Source organism: Hypanus sabinus, chromosome 5 (assembly GCF_030144855.1).
Source record: "Hypanus sabinus isolate sHypSab1 chromosome 5, sHypSab1.hap1, whole genome shotgun sequence".
NCBI lineage: Eukaryota > Metazoa > Chordata > Chondrichthyes > Myliobatiformes > Dasyatidae > Hypanus > Hypanus sabinus.
This window is the reverse complement of record NC_082710.1, coordinates 90739485-90757374: the sequence shown is the minus strand read 5'-3', so window position 1 is coordinate 90757374 and position 17890 is coordinate 90739485.

Below are 17890 nucleotides of genomic sequence, written 5' to 3'. Positions count from 1 at the left end.
ATGTGGACTGGTGTTCCAATGGAGATCGATGTTGTTGATGTGGACTGGTGGTCTAATGGAGATCGATGTTGATGATGTGGACTGGTGGAATAATGGAGATCGATGTTGTTGATGTGGACTGGTGGTCTATGGGAGATCGATGTTGTTGATCTGGACTGGTGGTCCAATGGAGATCAATGTTGTTGAAGTGGACTGGTGGTCGAAAGGAGTTCGATGTGGTTGATGTGGACTGGTGGACCAATGGAGATCGATGTTGTTGATATGGACTTGTGGTCCAATGGAGATCGATGTTGTTGTTGTGGACTGGTGGTCTTATTGAGATCAATGTTGTTGATGTGGACTGCTGGTCCAATGGAGATCGATCTTGTTGATGTGGACTGGTGGTCTAACGGATTTCGATGTTGTTAATGTGGACTGGTGGTCCAATGGAGATCGATGTTGTTGATGTGGACAGGTGGTCTAATGGAGATAGATGTTGTTGATGTGAACTGGTGGTCCAATGAAGATCGACGTTGTTGATGTGGACTGGTGGTCTAATGGAGATCGATAATGTTGATGTGGACTGGTGGTCCAATGGAAATCGATGTTGTTGTTGTGGACTGGTGGTCCAATGGAAATCGATGTTGTTGATGTGGACTGGTGGGTCAAAGGAGGTCGATGTTGTTGATGTGGACTGGTGGTCTAACGGAGATCGATGTTGTTGATTTGGACTGGTAGTCCAGTGGAGGTCGATGTTGTTGATGTGAACTGGTGGACTAATGGAGATTGATGTTGTTGGTGTGGACTGGTGGTCTAATGGAGATCGATGTTGTTGATGTAGACTGGTGTTCTAATGGAGATCGATGTTGTTGATGTGGACTGGAGGTCTAATGCAAATCGATGTTGTTGATGTGGACTGGTGGTCCAACGGGATCAATGTTGTTGATGTGAACTAGTGGTCCAATAGAGATCGATGTTGTTGATGTGGACTGGTGGTCTAATGGAGATGGATGTTGTTGATCTTGACAGGTGGTCGAATGGAGATCGATGTTTTTGTTCTGGACTGGTATTGTAATGGAGATCGATGTTGTTGATGTGGACGGGTGGTCCAATGGAGATCGACGTTGTTGATGTGGGCTGGTCGTCTAATGATGATCGACGTTGTTGATGTGGACTGGTGGACTAAATGGTGATTGATGTTGTGGATCTGGACTGGTGGTCTAATTGAGATGGATGTTGCTGATCTGGACAGGTGGTCTAATGGAGATCGATGTTGTTGATGTGGACTGGTGGTCTAATGGAGATCAATGTCGTTGATCTGGACTGGTGGTCTAATGGAGATCGATGTTGTTGATGTGAACTGGTGGTCCAATGGAGATCGACGTTGTTGATGTGGGCTGGTGGTCTAATGGCGATCGATGTTGTTGATGTGGACTGGTGGTCGAATAGAGATTGATGTTGTTGATGTGGACTGGTGGTCTAAAGGAGATCGACGTTGTTGATGTGGGCTGGTGGTCTAATGGCGATCGATGATGTTGATGTGGACTGGTGGTCCAATAGAGATCAATGTTGTTGATGTGGACTGGTGCACCATTGGAGATCGATGCTGTTGATGTGGACAGGTGGACTAATGGAGATTCATGTTGTTGGTGTGGACTGGTGGTCTAATGTAGATCGATGTTGTTGTTCTGTACTGGTGGTCTAATGGAGATCGATGTTGTTGATGTGGACGGGTGGTCCAATGGAGATCGACGTTGTTGATGTGGACTGGTCGTCTAATGAAGATCGATGTTGTTGATGTGGACTGGTGGTCTAATGGAGATCGATGTTGTTGATGTGGACTGGTGGAGTAATGGAGATTCATGTTGTTGGTGTGGACTGTTGGTCTAATGGAGATCGATGTTGTTGATGAGGACTGGTGGTCTAATGGGATCAATGTTGTTGATCTGGACTTGTGGTCTAATGGAGATCGATGTTTATGATGTGGACATGTGGTCAAATGGAGATAGATGTTGTTGATGTGAACTGGTGGTCTAATGGAGATCGATTTTTTTGATGTGGGCTGGTGGTCTAATGGAGATCGATGTTGTTGATGTGGACTGGTGGTCTAATGGAGATCGATGTGGTTGATGACGACTGGTGGACTAATGGAGATCGTTGTTGTTGATGTGCACTGGTCGTCTAAAGGAGATTGAAATTGTTGATGTGGACTGGTGGTCCAATGTAGATCGATATTGTTGATGTGGACTGGTGGTCTAACGGAGATTGATGTTGATGATCTGGTCTGGTGGTCAACTGGAGATCGATGTTCTTGATGTGGACTGGAGGTCTAATGGAGATCGATGTTGTTGATGTGGACTGGTGGTCTAATGGAGATCGATGTTGTTGATGTGGACTGGTGGTGTAATGGATATCAATGTTGTTGATGTGGCCTGGTGGTCCAATGGAGATCGATGTTGTTGATGTGGACTGGTGGTCTAATGGAGATCGATGTTGTTCATGTGGACTGGTGGTCTAGTGGAGATCGATGTTGTTGATGTGGACTGGTGGTACAATGGAGATCGATGTTGTTGATGTGAACTGGTGGTCTAATGGAGATGGATATTGTTGATCTGGACAGGTGGTCTAATGGAGTTCGATGTTGTTGATGTGGGCTGGTGGTCTAAACGTGTTCGATGTGGTTGATGTGGACTGGTGGTCCAATGGAGATCGATGTTGTTGTTGTGGACTGGTGGTCTTATTGAGATCAATGTTGTTGACGTGGACTGCTGGTCCAATGGAGATCGATGTTGTTTCATGTGGACTGGTGGTCTAATGGATTTCGATGTTGTTGATGTGGACTGGTGGTCCAATGGAGATCAATGTTGTTGATGTGGACTGCTGGTCCAATGGAGATCGATGTTGTTCATGTGGACTGGTGGTCTAATGGAGATCGATGTTGTTGAAGTGCACAGGGGGTCTTCTGGAGATCAATGTTGTTGATGTGTACTGGGGGACCAATGGAGATCGATGCTGTTGATGTGGACAGGTGGTCTAATGGAGATCGCTTTTGTTGTTCGGGACTGGTGGTCTAACGGAGATCGATGTTGTTGATCTGGACTGGTGCTCTAATGGAGATTGATTTTGTTGATGTGGACTGGTGGTCTAATGGAGATCGATGTTGTTGATGTGGACTGGTGGTCTTATTGAGATCAATGTTGTTGATGTGGACTGCTGGTCCAATGGAGATCGATCTTGTTGATGTGGACTGGTGGTCTAATGGATTTCGATGTTGTTGATGTGGACTGGTGGTCGAATGGAGATCGATGTTGTTGATGTGGACTGGTGGTCTAATGGAGATCGATGTTGATGATGTGGACTGGTGGAATAATGGAGATCGATGTTGTTGATATGGACTTGTGGTCCAATGGAGATCGATGTTGTTGTTGTGGACTGGTGGTCTTATTGAGATCAATGTTGTTGATGTGGACTGCTGGTCCAATGGAGATCGATCTTGTTGATGTGGACTGGTGGTCTAATGGATTTCGATGTTGTTGATGTGGACTGGTGTTCCAATGGAGATCGATGTTGTTGATGTGGACTGGTGGTCTAATGGAGATCGATGTTGATGATGTGGACTGGTGGAATAATGGAGATCGATGTTGTTGATGTGGACTGGTGGTCTATGGGAGATCGATGTTGTTGATCTGGACTGGTGGTCCAATGGAGATCAATGTTGTTGAAGTGGACTGGTGGTCGAAAGGAGTTCGATGTGGTTGATGTGGACTGGTGGACCAATGGAGATCGATGTTGTTGATATGGACTTGTGGTCCAATGGAGATCGATGTTGTTGTTGTGGACTGGTGGTCTTATTGAGATCAATGTTGTTGATGTGGACTGCTGGTCCAATGGAGATCGATCTTGTTGATGTGGACTGGTGGTCTAACGGATTTCGATGTTGTTAATGTGGACTGGTGGTCCAATGGAGATCGATGTTGTTGATGTGGACAGGTGGTCTAATGGAGATAGATGTTGTTGATGTGAACTGGTGGTCCAATGAAGATCGACGTTGTTGATGTGGACTGGTGGTCTAATGGAGATCGATAATGTTGATGTGGACTGGTGGTCCAATGGAAATCGATGTTGTTGTTGTGGACTGGTGGTCCAATGGAAATCGATGTTGTTGATGTGGACTGGTGGGTCAAAGGAGGTCGATGTTGTTGATGTGGACTGGTGGTCTAACGGAGATCGATGTTGTTGATTTGGACTGGTAGTCCAGTGGAGGTCGATGTTGTTGATGTGAACTGGTGGACTAATGGAGATTGATGTTGTTGGTGTGGACTGGTGGTCTAATGGAGATCGATGTTGTTGATGTAGACTGGTGTTCTAATGGAGATCGATGTTGTTGATGTGGACTGGAGGTCTAATGCAAATCGATGTTGTTGATGTGGACTGGTGGTCCAACGGGATCAATGTTGTTGATGTGAACTAGTGGTCCAATAGAGATCGATGTTGTTGATGTGGACTGGTGGTCTAATGGAGATCGATGTTGTTGATCTTGACAGGTGGTCGAATGGAGATCGATGTTTTTGTTCTGGACTGGTATTGTAATGGAGATCGATGTTGTTGATGTGGACTGTTTGTCCAATGGAGATCGATTTTGTTGATCTTGACTGGTGTTCTAATGGAGATCGATGTTGTTGTTCCGTTCTGGTGGTCTAATGCAGATCGATGTTGTTGATGTGGACGGGTGGTCCAATGGAGATCGACGTTGTTGATGTGGGCTGGTCGTCTAATGATGATCGACGTTGTTGATGTGGACTGGTGGACTAAATGGTGATTGATGTTGTGGATATGGACAGGTGGTCTAATGGAGATAGATGTTGTTGATGTGAACTGGTGGTCCAATGAAGATCGACGTTGTTGATGTGGACTGGTGGTCTAATGGAGATCGATAATGTTGATGTGGACTGGTGGTCCAATGGAAATCGATGTTGTTGTTGTGGACTGGTGGTCCAATGGAAATCGATGTTGTTGATGTGGACTGGTGGGTCAAAGGAGGTCGATGTTGTTGATGTGGACTGGTGGTCTAACGGAGATCGATGTTGTTGATTTGGACTGGTAGTCCAGTGGAGGTCGATGTTGTTGATGTGAACTGGTGGACTAATGGAGATTGATGTTGTTGGTGTGGACTGGTGGTCTAATGGAGATCGATGTTGTTGATGTAGACTGGTGTTCTAATGGAGATCGATGTTGTTGATGTGGACTGGAGGTCTAATGCAAATCGATGTTGTTGATGTGGACTGGTGGTCCAACGGGATCAATGTTGTTGATGTGAACTAGTGGTCCAATAGAGATCGATGTTGTTGATGTGGACTGGTGGTCTAATGGAGATCGATGTTGTTGATCTTGACAGGTGGTCGAATGGAGATCGATGTTTTTGTTCTGGACTGGTATTGTAATGGAGATCGATGTTGTTGATGTGGACTGTTTGTCCAATGGAGATCGATTTTGTTGATCTTGACTGGTGTTCTAATGGAGATCGATGTTGTTGTTCCGTTCTGGTGGTCTAATGCAGATCGATGTTGTTGATGTGGACGGGTGGTCCAATGGAGATCGACGTTGTTGATGTGGGCTGGTCGTCTAATGATGATCGACGTTGTTGATGTGGACTGGTGGACTAAATGGTGATTGATGTTGTGGATATGGACTGGTGGTCTAATTGAGATGGATGTTGCTGATCTGGACAGGTGGTCTAATGGAGATCGATGTTGTTGATGTGGACTGGTGGTCTAATGGAGATCAATGTCGTTGATCTGGACTGGTGGTCTAATGGAGATCGATGTTGTTGATGTGAACTGGTGGTCCAATGGAGATCGACGTTGTTGATGTGGGCTGGTGGTCTAATGGCGATCGATGTTGTTGATGTGGACTGGTGGTCGAATAGAGATTGATGTTGTTGATGTGGACTGGTGGTCTAAAGGAGATCGACGTTGTTGATGTGGGCTGGTGGTCTAATGGCGATCGATGATGTTGATGTGGACTGGTGGTCCAATAGAGATCAATGTTGTTGATCTGGACTGGTGGTCTAATGGAGATCGATGTTGTTGTTCTGGACAGGTGGTCTAATGGAGTTCGATGTTGTTGATCGGGACTGGTGGTCTAATGGAGTTCGATGTTGTTGATGTGAACTGGTGGTTGAATGGAGATCGACGTTGTTGATGTGGATTGGTTGTCTAATGGAGATCGATATTGTTGATGTGGACTGGTGGTCTAATGGAGATCAATGTTGTTGATCTGTACTGGTGGTCTAATGGAGACCGATGTTGTTGTTCAGGACTGGTGGTCTAATGGAGATCGATGTTGTTGATGTGGATTGGTGGTCCAATGGAGATCGATGTTGTTGATGTGGACTAGTGGACCAATGGAGATCGATGTTGTTGATGTGGACTGGTGGTCTAATGGAGATCGATGTTGTTGATGTGGACTGCTGGACCAATGGAGATCGATGTTGTTGATGTGGACTGGTGGTATAATGGAGATCGATGTTGTTGATGTGGACTGGTGGTCTAATGGAGATCGATGTTGTTGATGTAGACTGGTGTTCTAATGGAGATCGATGTTGTTGATGTGGACTGGAGGTCTAATGCAAATCGATGTTGTTGATGTGGACTGGTGGTCCAACGGGATCAATGTTGTTGATGTGAACTAGTGGTCCAATAGAGATCGATGTTGTTGATGTGGACTGGTGGTCTAATGGAGATCGATGTTGTTGATCTTGACAGGTGGTCGAATGGAGATCGATGTTTTTGTTCTGGACTGGTATTGTAATGGAGATCGATGTTGTTGATGTGGACTGTTGGTCCAATGGAGATCGATTTTGTTGATCTTGACTGGTGTTCTAATGGAGATCGATGTTGTTGTTCCGTTCTGGTGGTCTAATGGAGATCGATGTTGTTGATGTGGACGGGTGGTCCAATGGAGATCGACGTTGTTGATGTGGGCTGGTCGTCTAATGATGATCGACGTTGTTGATGTGGACTGGTGGACTAAATGGTGATTGATGTTGTGGATCTGGACTGGTGGTCTAATTGAGATGGATGTTGCTGATCTGGACAGGTGGTCTAATGGAGATCGATGTTGTTGATGTGGACTGGTGGTCTAATGGAGATCAATGTCGTTGATCTGGACTGGTGCTCTAATGGAGATCGATGTTGTTGATGTGGACTGGTGGGCAATTGGAGGAGGATGTTGTTGATGTGGACTGATGGTCTAATGGAGATCAATGTTGTTAATCTGGACTGGTGGTCTAATGGAGATCGATGTTGTTGTTCTGGACTGGTGGTCTAATGGAGATCGATATTGTTGATGTGGACTGGTGGTCGAATGGAGATCAATGTTGTTGATCTGTACTGGTGGTCTAATGGAGACCGATGTTGTTGTTCAGGACTGGTGGTCTAATGGAGATCGATGTTGTTGATGTGGACTGGTGGTCCAATGGAGTTCGATGTTGTTGATGTGGACTGATGGTCTAATGGAGTTCGATGTTGTTGATGTGAACTGTTGGTCGAATGGAGATCGACGTTGTTGATGTGGATTGGTGGTCTAATGGAGATCGATATTGTTGATGTGGACTGGTGGTCTAATGGAGATCAATGTTGTTGATCTGTACTGGTGGTCTAATGGAGACCGATGTTGTTGTTCAGGACTGGTGGTCTAATGGAGATCGATGTTGTTCATGTGGACTGGTGGTCCAATGGAGTTCGATGTTGTTGATGTGGACTAGTGGACCAATGGAGATCGATGTTGTTGATGTGGACTGGTGGTCTAATGGAGATCGATGATGTTGATGTGGACTGCTGGACCAATGGAGATCGATGTTGTTGATGTGGACTGGTGGTATAATGGAGATCGATGTTGTTGATGTGGATTGGTGGTCTAATGGAGATCGATGTAGTTGATGTGGACTGGTGGTCTAATGGAGATCGATGTGGTTGATGACGACTGGTGAACTAATGGAGATCGTTGTTGTTGATGTGCACTGGTCGTCTACAGGAGATTGATATTGTTGATGTGGACTGGTGGTCCAATGTAGATCGATATTGTGGATGTGGACTGGTGGACTAATGGAGATTGATGTTGATGATCTGGTCTGGTGGTCAACTGGAGATCGATGTTGTTGATGTGGACTGGTGGTCCAATGGAGATCGATGTTGTTGATCTAGACTGGAGGTCTAATGGAGAGAGATGTTGTTGATATGGACTGGTGTTCCAATGGAGATCGATGTTGTTGATGTGGACTGGTGGACTAATGGAGATCGATGTTGTTGATGTGGACTGGTGGTGTAATGGAGATCGATGTTGTTGATGTGGACTGGTGGTCCAATGGAGATCGATGTTGTTGATGTGGTCTGGTGGTCTAATGGAGATCGATGTTGCTGATGTGGACTGGTGGTCTAATGGAGATCGATGTTGTTGATGTGGACTGGTGTTCCAATGGAGATCGATGTTGTTGATGTGGACTGGTGGTCTAAAGGAGTTCGATGTGGTTGATGTGGACTGGTGGACCAATGGTGATCGATGTTGTTGATATGGACTTGTGGTCCGATGGAGACCGATGTTGTTATTGTGGACTGCTGGTCTTATTGAGATCAATGTTGTTGATGTGGACTGCTGGTCCAATAGAGATCGATGTTGTTGATGTGGACTGGTGGTCTCATGGATTTCGATGTTGTTGATGTGGATCGGTGGTCCAATGTAGATCGATGTTGTTGATGTGCACTGGTGGTCTTATGGAGATCGATGTTGTTGATGTGGACTGGTGGTCCAATGGAGATCGATGCTGTTGATGTGGACTGGTGGTCCAATGGAGATCGATGTTGTTGATGTGGACTGGTGGGCCAATGGAGATCGATGTAGTTGATGTGGACTGGTGGTCTAATGGAGATCGATGTTGATGATGTGGACTGGTGGAATAACGGAGATCGATGTTGTTGATGTGGACTGGTGGTCTAATGGAGATCGATGTTGTCGATCTGGACTGATGGTCTACTTGAGATCGATGTTGTTGATCTGGACTGGTGGTCTATGGGAGATCGATGTTGTTGATCTGGTCTGGTGGTCCAATGGAGATCAATGTTGTTGAAGTGGAGTGGTGGTCTAATGGAAATCGATGTTGTTGATGTGGACAGGTGGTCTAATGGAGATCGATGTTGCTGATCGGGAATGGTGGTCTAATGGAGATCGATGTTGTTGATCTGGACTGGTGCTCTAATGGAGATCGATGTTGTTGATGTGGACTGGTGGTCTGATGGAGATCGATGTTGTTGATGTGGACTGGTGGGCAATTGGAGGAGGATGTTGTTGATGTGGACTGATGGTCTAATGGAGATCAATGTTGTTGATCTGGACTGGTGGTCTAATGGAGATCGATGTTGTTGATGTGGACTGGTGGTCTAATGGAGATCAATGTTGTTGATCTGGACTGGTGGTCTAATGGAGATCGATGTTGTTGATGTGGACTGGTGGTCTAATGGAGATCGATGTTGTCGATGTGGATGGGTGGTCGAATGGAGATCGATGCTGTTGATGTGGACAGGTGGACTAATGGAGTTCGATGTTGTTGATCGGGACTGGTGGTCTAATGGAGTTCGATGTTTATGATGTGGACAGGTGGTCTAATGGAGATCGATATTGTTGATGTGGACTTTTGGTCTAATGGAGATCGATGTTGTTGTTCAGGACTGGTGGTCTAATGGAGATCGATGTTGTTGTTCAGGACTGGTGGTCTAATGGAGATCGATGTTGTTGATATGGAATGGTGGTCTAATGGAGATCGATGTTGTTGATCTGGTCTGGTGGTCCAATGGAGATCAATGTTGTTGAAGTGGACTGGTGGTCTAATGGAGATCGATGCTGTTGATGTGGACAGGTGGTCTAATGGAGTTCGATGTTGTTGATCGGGACTGGTGGTCTAATGGAGTTCGATGTTGTTGATGTGGACTGGTGCTCTAATGGAGATCGATGTTGTTGATCTGGACTGGTGCTCTAATGGAGATCGATGTTGTTGATCTGGACTGGTGTTCTAATGGAGATCGATGTTGTTGATCTGGACTGGTGCTCTAATGGAGATCGATGTTGTTGATGTGGACTGGTGGTCTAATGGAGATCGATGTTGTTGATGTGGACTGGTGGTCTGATGGAGATCGATGTTGTTGATGTGGACTGGTGGGCAATTGGAGGAGGATGTTGTTGATGTGGACTGATGGTCTAATGGAGATCTATGTTGTTGATCTGGACTGGTGGTCTAATGGAGATCGATGTTGTTGTTCTGGACTGGTGGTCTAATGGAGATCGATGTTGTTGATGTGGATGGGTGGTCGAATGGAGATCGATGCTGTTGATGTGGACAGGTGGTCTAATGGAGTTCGATGTTGTTGATCGGGACTGGTGGTCTAATGGAGTTCGATGTTGTTGATGTGAACTGGTGGTCCAATGGATATCGACGTTGTTGATGTGCATTGGTGGTTGAATGGAGATCGATGTTGCTGATGTGGACTGGTGGTCTAATGGAGATCGATGTTGTTGTTCAGGACTGGTGGTCTAATGGAGATCGATGTTGTTGTTCAGGACTGGTGGTCTAATGAAGATCGATGTTGTTGATGTGGAATGGTGGTCCAATGGAGATCGATGTTGTTGATGTGGACAGGTGTTCTAATGGAGATTGATGTTGCTGATCGGGAATGGTGGTCTAATGGAGATCGATGTTGTTGATCTGGACTGGTGCTCTAATGGAGATCGATGTTGTTGATGTGGCCTGGTGGTCTGATGGAGATCGATGTTGTTGATGTGGACTGGTGGGCAATTGGAGGAGGATGTTGTTGATGTGGACTGGTGGTCTAATGGAGATCGATGTTGTTGATCGGGACTGGTGGTCTAATGGAGTTCGATGTTGTTGATGTGAACTGGTGGTCCAATGGATATCGACGTTGTTGATGTGCATTGGTGCTTTAATGGAGATCGATGTTGTTGATGTGGACTGGTGGTCTACTGAAGATCAATGTTGTTGATGTGCACTGGTGGTCTAATGAAGATCGATGTTGTTGTTCAGGACTGGTGGTCTAATGGAGATCGATGTTGTTGTTCAGGTCTGGTGGTCTAATGGAGATCGATGTTGTTGATGTGGAATGGTGGTTCAATGGAGATCGATGTTGTTGATCTGGACTGGTGGTCCAATGGAGATGAATGTTGTTGAAGTGGACTGGTGGTCTAATGGAGATCGATGCTGTTGATGTGGACAGGTGGTCTAATGGAAATCGTTGTTGTTCTTCGGGACTGGAGGTCTAACGGAGATCGATGTTGTTGTTCTGGACTGGTGGTCTAATGGAGATCGATGTTGTTGATGTAGACGGGTGGTCGAATGGAGATCGATGCTGTTGATGTGGACAGGTGGTCTAATGGAGTTCGATGTTCTTGATCGGGACTGGTGGTCTAATGGAGTTCGATGTTGTTGATGTGAACTGGTGGTCCAATGGATATCGACGTTGTTGATGTGTATTGGTGGTCTAATGGAGATCGATGTTGTTGATGTGGACTGGTGGTCTAATGCAGATCGATGTTGTTGATGCGGACTGGTGGTCTAATGGAGATCGATGTTGTTGATGTGGACTGGTGGTCTAATGGAGATCGATGTTGTTGAAGTGCACAGGGGGTCTTCTGGAGATCAATGTTGTTGATGTGGACTGGTGGACCAATGGAGATCGATGCTGTTGATGTGGACAGGTGTTCTAATGGAGATCGCTTTTGTTGTTCGGGACTGGTGGTCTAACGGAGATCGATGTTGTTGATGTGGACTGGTGGTCTAATGGAGATCGATGTTGTTGATGTGGACTGGTGGGCAATTGGAGGAGGATGTTGTTGATGTGGACTGATGGTCTAATGGAGATCAATGTTGTTGATCTGGACTGGTGGTCTAATGGAGATCGATGTTGTTGTTCAGGACTGGTGGTCTAATGGAGATCGATGTTGTTGATGTGGACTGGTGGTCCAATGGAGTTCGATGTTGTTGATGTCGACTAGTGGACCAATGGAGATCGATGTTGTTGATGTGGACTGGTGGTCTAATTGAGATCGATGTTGTTGATGTGGACTGCTGGACCAATGGAGATCGATGTTGTTGATGTGGACTAGTGGTATAATGGAGATCGATGTTGTTGATGTGGAAGGTGGTCTAATGCAGATCAATGTTGTTGATCTGGACTGGTGGTCTAATGGAGATCGATGTAGTTGATGTGGACTGGTGGTCTAATGGAGATCGATGTGGTTGATGACGACTGGTGGACTAATGGAGATCGTTGTTGTTGATGTGCACTGATCGTCTAAAGGAGATTGATATTGTTGATGTGGACTGGTGGTCCAATGTAGATCGATATTGTTGATGTGGACTGGTGGCCTAATGGAGATCGATGTTGTTGAAGTGCACAGTGGGTCTTCTGGAGATCAATGTTGTTGATGTGGACTGGTGGACCAATGGAGATCGATGCTGTTGATGTGGACAGGTGGTCTAATGGAGATCGCTTTTGTTGTTCGGGACTGGTGGTCTAACGGAGATCGATGTTATTGATCTGGACTGGAGCTCTAATGGAGATTGATTTTGTTGATGTGGACTGGTGGTCTAATGGAGATCGATGTTGTTGATGTGGACTGATGGTCTAATGGAGATCAATGTTGTTGATCTGGACTGGTGGTCTAATGGAGATCGATGTTGTTGTTCTGGACTGGTGGTCTAATGGAGATCGATGCTGTTGATGTGGACAGGTGGTCTAATGGAGTTCGATGTTGTTGATCGGGACTGGTGGTCTAATGGAGTTCGATGTTTTTGATGTGAACTGGTGGTCGAATGGAGTTCGATGTTGTTGATGTGAACTGGTGGTCCAATGGATATCGACGTTGTTGATGTGCATTGGTGGTTTAATGGAGATCGATGTTGTTGATGTGGACTGGTGGTCTAATGAAGATCAATGTTGTTGATGTGCACTGGTGGTCTAATGAAGATCGATGTTGTTGTTCAGGACTGGTGGTCTAATGGAGATCGATGTTGTTGTTCAGGTCTGGTGGTCTAATGGAGATCGATGTTGTTGATGTGGAATGGTGGTTCAATGGAGATCGATGTTGTGATCTGGACTGGTGGTCCAATGGAGATCAATGTTGTTGAAGTGGACTGGTGGTCTAATGGAGATCGATGCTGTTGATGTGGACTGGTGGTCTAATGGAAATCGTTGTTGTTCTTCGGGACTGGTGGTCTAACGGAGATCGATGTTGTTGTTCTGGACTGGTGGTCTAAGGGAGATCGATGTTGTTGATGTAGACGGGTGGTCGAATGGAGATCGATGCTGTTGATGTGGACAGGTGGTCTAATGGAGTTCGATGTTCTTGATCGGGACTGGTGGTCTAATGGAGTTCGATGTTGTTGATGTGAACTGGTGGTCCAATGGATATCGACGTTGTTGATGTGTATTGGTGGTCTAATGGAGATCGATGTTGTTGATGTGCACTGGTGGTCTAATGCAGATCGATGTTGTTGATGCGGACTGGTGGTCTAATGGAGATCGATGTTGTTGATGTGGACTGGTGGTCTAATGGAGATCGATGTTGTTGAAGTGCACAGGGGGTCTTCTGGAGATCAATGTTGTTGATGTGGACTGGTGGACCAATGGAGATCGATGCTGTTGATGTGGACAGGTGGTCTAATGGAGATCGCTTTTGTTGTTCGGGACTGGTGGTCTAACGGAGATCGATGTTGTTGATGTGGACTGGTGGTCTAATGGAGATCGATGTTGTTGATGTGGACTGGTGGGCAATTGGAGGAGGATGTTGTTGATGTGGACTGATGGTCTAATGGAGATCAATGTTGTTGATCTGGACTGGTGTTCCAATGGAGTTCGATGTTGTTGATGTGGACTAGTGGACCAATGGAGATCGATGTTGTTGATGTGGACTGGTGGTCTAATGGAGATCGATGTTGTTGATGTGGACTGCTGGACCAATGGAGATCGATGTTGTTGATGTGGACTGGTGGTATAATGGAGATCGATGTTGTTGATGTGGAAGGTGGTCTAATGCAGATCAATGTTGTTGATCTGGACTGGTGGTCTAATGGAGATCGATGTAGTTGATGTGGACTGGTGGTCTAATGGAGATCGATGTGGTTGATGACGACTGGTGGACTAATGGAGATCGATGTTGTTGATGTGGACTGGTGGGCAATTGGAGGAGGATGTTGTTGATGTGGACTGATGGTCTAATGGAGATCAATGTTGTTGATCTGGACTGGTGGTCTAATGGAGATCGATGTTGTTGTTCTGGACTGGTGGTCTAATGGAGATCGATGTTGTTGATGTGGACAGGTGGTCTAATGGAGATCGATGTTGCTGATCGGGAATGGTGGTCTAATGGAGATCGATGTTGTTGATCTGGACTGGTGCTCTAATGGAGATCGATGTTGTTGATGTGGACTGGTGGTCTGATGGAGATCGATGTTGTTGATGTGGACTGGTGGGCAATTGGAGGAGGATGTTGTTGATGTGGACTGATGGTCTAATGGAGATCAATGTGGTTGATCTGGACTGGTGGTCTAATGGAGATCGATGTTGTTGTTCGGGACTGGTGGTCTAATGGAGATCGATGTTGTTGATGTGGACTGGTGGACTAATGGAGATAGATGTTGTTGATCTGGACTGGTGGTCTAATGGAGATCAATGTTGTTGATCTGTACTGGTGGTCTAATGGAGATCGATGTTGTTGATCTGGACTGGTGGTCTAATGGAGATCAATGTTGTTGATCTGGACTGGTGGTCTAATGGAGATCGATGTTGTTGATGTGGACTGGTGGTCTAATGGAGATCGATGCTGTTGATGTGGACAGGTGGACTAATGGAGTTCGATGTTGTTGATCGGGACTGGTGGTCTAATGGAGTTCGATGTTTATGATGTGGACAGGTGGTCTAATGGAGATCGATATTGTTGATGTGGACTTTTGGTCTAATGGAGATGGATGTTGTTGTTCAGGACTGGTGGTCTAATGGAGATCGATGTTGTGGTTCAGGACTGGTGGTCTAATGGAGATCGATGTTGTTGATATGGAATGGTGGTGTAATGGAGATCGATGTTGTTGATCTGGTCTGGTGGTCCAATGGAGATCAATGTTGTTGAAGTGGACTGGTGGTCTAATGGAGATCGATGCTGTTGATGTGGACAGGTGGTCTAATGGAGTTCGATGTTGTTGATCGGGACTGGTGGTCTAATGGAGTTCGATGTTGTTGATGTGGACTGGTGCTCTAATGGAGATCGATGTTGTTGATCTGGACTGGTGCACTAATGGAGATCGATGTTGTTGATCTGGACTGGTGTTCTAATGGAGATCGATGTTGTTGATCTGGACTGGTGCTCTAATGGAGATCGATGTTGTTGATGTGGACTGGTAGTCTAATGGAGATCGATGTTGTTGATGTGGACTGGTGGTCTGATGGAGATCGATGTTGTTGATGTGGACTGGTGGGCAATTGGAGGAGGATGTTGTTGATGTGGACTGATGGTCTAATGGAGATCAATGTTGTTGATCTGGACTGGTGGTCTAATGGAGATCGATGTTGTTGATGTGGATGGGTGGTCGAATGGAGATCGATGCTGTTGATGTGGATGGGTGGTCGAATGGAGATCGATGCTGTTGATGTGGACAGGTGGTCTAATGGAGTTCGATGTTGTTGATCGGGACTGGTGGTCTAATGGAGTTCGATGTTGTTGATGTGAACTGGTGGTCCAATGGATATCGACGTTGTTGATGTGCATTGGTGGTTGAATGGAGATCGATGTTGCTGATGTGGACTGGTGGTCTAATGGAGATCGATGTTGTTGTTCAGGACTGGTGGTCTTATGAAGATCGATGTTGTTGATGTGGAATGGTGGTCCAATGGAGATCGATGTTGTTGATGTGGACAGGTGTTCTAATGGAGATTGATGTTGCTGATCGGGAATGGTGGTCTAATGGAGATCGATGTTGTTGATCTGGACTGGTGCTCTAATGGAGATCGATGTTGTTGATGTGGACTGGTGGTCTGATGGAGATCGATGTTGTTGATGTGGACTGGTGGGCAATTGGAGGAGGATGTTGTTGATGTGGACTGGTGGTCTAATGGAGATCGATGTTGTTGATCGGGACTGGTGGTCTAATGGAGTTCGATGTTGTTGATGTGAACTGGTGGTCCAATGGATATCGACGTTGTTGATGTGCATTGGTGGTTTAATGGAGATCGATGTTGTTGATGTGGACTGGTGGTCTAATGAAGATCAATGTTGTTGATGTGCACTGGTGGTCTAATGAAGATCGATGTTGTTGTTCAGGACTGGTGGTCTAATGGAGATCGATGTTGTTGTTCAGGTCTGGTGGTCTAATGGAGATCGATGTTGTTGATGTGGAATGGTGGTTCAATGGAGATCGATGTTGTTGATCTGGACTGGTGGTCCAATGGAGATCAATGTTGTTGAAGTGGACTGGTGGTCTAATGGAGATCGATGCTGTTGATGTGGACAGGTGGTGTAATGGAAATCGTTGTTGTTCTTCGGGACTGGTGGTCTAACGGAGATCGATGTTGTTGTTCTGGACTGGTGGTCTAATGGAGATCGATGTTGTTGATGTAGACGGGTGGTCGAATGGAGATCGATGCTGTTGATGTGGATAGGTGGTCTAATGGAGTTCGATGTTCTTGATCGGGACTGGTGGTCTAATGGAGTTCGATGTTGTTGATGTGAACTGGTGGTCCAATGGATATCGACGTTGTTGATGTGTATTGGTGGTCTAATGGAGATCGAAGTTGTTGATGTGGACTGGTGGTCTAATGCAGATCGATGTTGTTGATGCGGACTGGTGGTCTAATGGAGATCGATGTTGTTGATGTGGACTGGTGGTCTAATGGAGATCGATGTTGTTGAAGTGCACAGGGGGTCTTCTGGAGATCAATGTTGTTGATGTGGACTGGTGGACCAATGGAGATCGATGCTGTTGATGTGGACAGGTGGTCTAATGGAGATCGCTTTTGTTGTTCGGGACTGGTGGTCTAACGGAGATCGATGTTGTTGATGTGGACTGGTGGTCTAATGGAGATCGATGTTGTTGATGTGGACTGGTGGGCAATTGGAGGAGGATGTTGTTGATGTGGACTGATGGTCTAATGGAGATCAATGTTGTTGATCTGGACTGGTGGTCTAATGGAGATCGATGTTGTTGTTCAGGACTGGTGGTCTAATGGAGATCGATGTTGTTGATGTGGACTGGTGGTCCACTGGAGTTCGATGTTGTTGATGTGGACTAGTGGACCAATGGAGATCGATGTTGTTGATGTGGACTGGTGGTCTAATGGAGATCGATGTTGTTGATGTGGACTGCTGGACCAATGGAGATCGATGTTGTTGATGTGGACTGGTGGTATAATGGAGATCGATGTTGTTGATGTGGAAGGTGGTCTAATGCAGATCAATGTTGTTGATCTGGACTGGTGGTCTAATGGAGATCGATGTAGTTGATGTGGACTGGTGGTCTAATGGAGATTGATGTGGTTGATGACGGCTGGTGGACTAATGGAGATCGATGTTGTTGATGTGCACTGGTCGTCTAAAGGAGATTGATATTGTTGATGTGGACTGGTGGTCCAATGTAGATCGATATTGTTGATGTGGACTGGTGGCCTAATGGAGATCGATGTTGTTGAAGTGCACAGGGGGTCTTCTGGAGATCAATGTTGTTGATGTGGACTGGTGGACCAATGGAGATCGATGCTGTTGATGTGGACAGGTGGTCTAATGGAGATCGCTTTTGTTGTTCGGGACTGGTGGTCTAACGGAGATCGATGTTGTTGATCTGGACTGGAGCTCTAATGGA